This window comes from Calonectris borealis, unplaced genomic scaffold, assembly GCF_964195595.1.
Source record: "Calonectris borealis unplaced genomic scaffold, bCalBor7.hap1.2 HAP1_SCAFFOLD_121, whole genome shotgun sequence".
NCBI classification, from domain to species: domain Eukaryota; kingdom Metazoa; phylum Chordata; class Aves; order Procellariiformes; family Procellariidae; genus Calonectris; species Calonectris borealis.
Window position 1 is genome coordinate 142,501 of NW_027441509.1, and position 5,000 is coordinate 147,500.

Consider the following 5,000-nt stretch of genomic DNA (forward strand, 5'->3'; position numbering starts at 1 on the left):
CCGGCGCCCGGGGGTAGACCTGGCCTCCCCCGCCCGGTGTTGGGGTGCCGTCCCCCGTCCCCCCGCGTTTATTCTTTTTTTTTTTTTTAACTTTTATTTATGTGTGTATGTAGGTACGTACGTAGGTACGTACGTACGTATGTATGTAATCATCGATTGGTACCTCGGGCGCAAATTGTTAATTCAAAAGGTGATAAGCGACCCTTCACATTTTCATTTAATTTACAACTAACTCTTGCACGTACTCTTGCCAAATTTATCTATTACAGCCGTCTTTATTAAAGAATTAACAGTAATTACTAACAGGTACTCATCGGCCCCACCTTCCCTCTCTCTCCCTTTCCCGTCCGTCACCTCTTGGCGTGCCCGAAAGAGAGGAATGCAGATTTGGTAAAGAAATCCGATCCTTCGTTATTGATGTGTCCATAGCCATGTTTATGTTTTGGGATCTCTTCAATGAACCCAATGGTTTATTTCATTGGTTCGATAAATTAAGTCTTCCTTAATTTTTAACGTCGATTCATTTCCTTCATTTCCGCACGAAGGAATTCATTCATCGTCGTCGAATACCTCGGTCCTAAGCGAGGGATAGAAACGTCGGTCACCGAATCGCTAGTCACTTGACCTTGACCTTAATTTACCCGGGGTCAGTTCTTGGTGCGCAGGGGATTGAGGAGTATTTGTACACGCGTCTTAACAAAGCAGGTCGAGCGTTATCGAGATTCTCCAATCGGCCCCGTTTTATTTTTCCGGGGGTATCGTCCACCTAGCCGTGCTAAAAGAAAATTAATTTTACCAGAATTTGATTGATTTCTTTTTCCCTACGGAAACCGATACGGACAATAACTCTTGTGTGACGCAGTGCTCGCTCTCCTGCATTAAAAGCCCTTTAAATCCCAGAAACGGGCGGGGGGTGGGGGAATTACGCCCACACGCACGCACACGCACGCATGCCCCCACTCCCCATCGCCCACCGCGGGCAGGAAGACGGGGACAGGGTGGCCCTTGTAGCAGACCCGCTTAAATCTCGAATCACCCCCCCGGTTCCCCACCTCCCCACACACCCCCCGGACGGGAGACGGCGGCAGCCCGGTCCAGCCGGACCCGGAGCACGGAGGGGCCGTCAGGTCTACCCGGCTCCGGGGCCGCCGGCGGCCGTCAGGTCTACCCGGCTCCGGGGCCGCCGGCGGCCGTCAGGTCTACCCGGCTCCGGGGCCGGCGGCGGCCGTCAGGTCTACCCGGCTCCGGGGCCGGCGGCGGCCGTCAGGTCTACCCGGCTCCGGGGCCGCCGGCGGCCGTCAGCTCTACCCGGCTCCGGGGCCGGCGGCGGCCGTCAGGTCTACCCGGCTCCGGGCCCGGCGGCGGCCGTCAGGTCTACCCGGCTCCGGGGCCGGCGGCGGCCGTCAGGTCTACCCGGCTCCGGGGCCGGCGGCGGCCGTCAGGTCTACCCGGCTCCGGGGCCGCCGGCGGCCGTCAGGTCTACCCGGCTCCGGGGCCGGCGGCGGCCGTCAGGTCTACCCGGCTCCGGGGCCGCCGGCGGCCGTCAGGTCTACCCGGCTCCGGGGCCGCCGGCGGCCGTCAGCTCTACCCGGCTCCGGGGCCGCCGGCGGCCGTCAGGTCTACCCGGCTCCGGGGCCGGCGGCGGCCGTCAGGTCTACCCGGCTCCGGGGCCGGCGGCGGCCGTCAGGTCTACCCGGCTCCGGGGCCGGCGGCGGCCGTCAGGTCTACCCGGCTCCGGGGCCGGCGGCGGCCGTCAGGTCTACCCGGCTCCGGGGCCGCCGGCGGCCGTCAGGTCTACCCGGCTCCGGGGCCGGCGGCGGCCGTCAGGTCTACCCGGCTCCGGGGCCGGCGGCGGCCGTCAGGTCTACCCGGCTCCGGGGCCGGCGGCGGCCGTCAGGTCTACCCGGCTCCGGGGCCGCCGGCGGCCGTCAGGTCTACCCGGCTCCGGGGCCGGCGGCGGCCGTCAGGTCTACCCGGCTCCGGGGCCGCCGGCGGCCGTCAGGTCTACCCGGCTCCGGGGCCGGCGGCGGCCGTCAGGTCTACCCGGCTCCGGGGCCGGCGGCGGCCGTCAGGTCTACCCGGCTCCGGGGCCGGCGGCGGCCGTCAGGTCTACCCGGCTCCGGGGCCGGCGGCGGCCGTCAGGTCTACCCGGCTCCGGGGCCGGCGGCGGCCGTCAGGTCTACCCGGCTCCGGGCTCGGCGGCGGCCGTCAGGTCTACCCCTTTTCGGAGCCCGTGGGGCCGCCTGCGGTACCCGGCGACCGCGGGTTGTTGGTTGCGTAGCGTCCGGCGATAAGGGCGGCCAAGTCTACCCGGCTCCGGCGGGACTTGGTCGCCTTGCCGGGGCCGAGGGGTAGACGTGTTGTCCCCGCTGCTTCGTCGGAGCTGCCGAAGGGGTCGCTGTTTTTCGCTGCCTCCAGTTACGTCATCGTAAAAGTCGGCGTGGTTGGCGCGCCTCCCCGGTGCGCAGAGGCGCCGCTCTTGGAGCTTGCCGGCGGCGGGGACGTGCCGGTCCGTACTATAGGAGCGAGCCGTGACTCGTCTCCAGAGCAGCGCTCGTCAGCGGCTGCAAGGCCCGCGGTTCTGCCAGCAAAGTGGGGTGCTCGGCGGCCGTCGTGGCGGTTCCCTCGGTGGTCCGGCCCAGCTTCCAGTCTCTTCGGTCCGGCCATCTCCCAGCGCTTGCCCGACAAGCCAGCCCAGCGTGTCCGAGGGGTCGGGAGCTGCGGAGAGCCGGAGCCGGCGGCCGGCTCCGGCGGCCGTTGCCGACCGGCACGAGGCATAAGGCCGGATCCCGCAGGGCAGGGCAAAGACTCGAACGCACCCAGCCGGGGCCCAGTGATGGTGAAGGTCACTGCCGGAGGCAGACGGCCGGGGGGCGTCGAGCCTGCCGCGGCTTACTCCCGGCTCCAGAGGGCCCGGTTGGTGGGACGACCGAGGTTGGCGGCACCTCGTCCCTTTGTGCCAGCCTTAAGCTGGAGCCCGCGAAGCGGGCGGAGAGAGCGGCGGCCGGCTCCCGGCCAGCCGAACGCAGACGGCCGGGGGGTGCCGAGCCTGCCGCGGCTTCCCCCCCCCGGCCCCCCGAGGGCCCAACTGACGGCGCAGGCGGGGCGGCGGCGTCCCGTTTTCACCGGTGCGAGCCCTCCGCGGGCAGCTGGTGGTGTCAGGCGGGCCCGGTGACGGGACTGCGGCGTGCAGGCGAGGCGGCGGCGCCTCGTCCTCGTTTCCCCCGGGAGAAGCGGTTCCCCGCGGGGCAGGGCAAAGACCGGCGGCCGGTGGCGGTCGCCGGCACTCGAACGCTGGAAGGCCGGGGGAGCCGAGCCTCCCTCGGCCCCGGGGGGCCCGATGATGGCAAAGGCGGGTGCTGGCACCGTTCCGGGGCAGAGGTGCCCGCGAGTGCCCAGCCCACCAGGGCTGCCGCCGGCTGCCGAGGGCCGTGTGATGGAGACGGGCAAGGTGGCGGCGCCTTGTCCTTTTTCTCCGGCCTTAAGCTGGAGCCCGCGAAGCGGGCAGAAACACCGGCAGCCGAATGCAGACAGCCGGGGGGTCTCGAGTCGGCCGCGGCTTGCCCCGGCCCCCGAGGGCCCGGTGATGGTGCAGGCGGGGCGGCGGCGCCTTGTCCTCTTTTTTGCTGGCGCGAGTCCTGGTAGCAGGAGGGCTCGCTGGGAAGGTCTGCACTCGTACGGGCGAGGTGGCGGCGCCTCGCCCTTCCAAACTTCTCCAGCCCTAAGCTGGAGCCCGCGCAAGCGGGAAGAAAAGGGCGGCCGGTCCCTGCGGCCGGCAGCCGAAGGCAAGTGGCCGCGGGCGTCGAGCCTTGAGCGGCTTTTCCCGGCCCCCGTTACCCGGGGATGGCACGGGTGAGGCGCGGTGCCTCTTAGTCTTCTTCGGCCTTCTCCTCCCCCGGGGTAAGCGGTTCCCCGGGGCGCAGGGCAAAGACCGGTACCGGTGGCCGGCACTCGAACGCTGGAAGACCGGGGGAGTCGAGCCTGCCGCGGCTTTCCCTCGGTCCCGTCGACCTCGCTCAAGGGAATCGATGCGCGGAGCGGGTGGCCGGCGGCACCTCCCGCTCCCCCCCTTCAGTCGACCCAGACCCGCAGGCAGCGCCTGCAGAGGTGTTCCTGGGCGCGTCGGAGACGCTTCACGGCGGGCCGGCTCTGCCGGTGACCAGGCCGCCGTTGCGGCTCTCCGGAGACGCTGCCCCCTCGCTCGCACGCAGAGCCCCGCGTTCCGCCGCCCGCCCCGCCCGGGGCGGCGGCGAGCGCGCGCGGCCGTCGCTGTCCCAGGACCGTGGCCGTGGGGCCCGCGCTTCCTCTCCCGATCGAGGTGGCACCCAGGGCGCGTCGGAGACGCTTCACGGCGGGCCGGCTCTGCCGGTGACCAGGCCGCCGTTGCGGCTCTCCGCAGACGCTGCCCTCTCGCTCGCACGCAGAGCCCCGCGTTCTGCCGCCCGCCCCGCCCGGGGCGGCGGCGAGCGCGCGCGGCCGTCGCTGTCCCAGGACCGTGGCCGTGGGGCCCGTGCTTCCTTTCCGTCTCTCCTCTCCCCTTTCCCTTCCTGATCGATGAGGCCTTTCGGGTCGCGTCGGAGAGGGCCCCCGGCGGGCCGGCTCTTCCGTGCTCCCCGTAACAGGGAGCCACGGCGGTGTCCGGTGTTCAGGCCGGGCGGTCTCCTTTCCACTTCGCTTCCCGTCGCATGCGAGGTGTTGTCCTGCTGCCCCGAGCGAAGGGGTTCCTCGGGCTTCTTTACCGAACCGGGCTGTGTGACGGCCGCGTGGCCCCGCGAGCTCTCAGGTGTCCTATCGCACGCGAGGCGCCGGTGCCGGCCTCGGTCCGGGTACCCGCGGGTGCCGGCCGCGAGCAGCGCTGGGCGGCGGGGCGGCCGAGCCAGAAAAGCCACCGGGGACGAGAAGGCGAGCGTGGGGCCGCACCCGCCCGGGTGGGCCCCGAGGCGTGCCGCGGGCGGCCGGGGGGCGTCCCCCGCCGCCGCTGCCGCCGCCGTCGCGTCGGC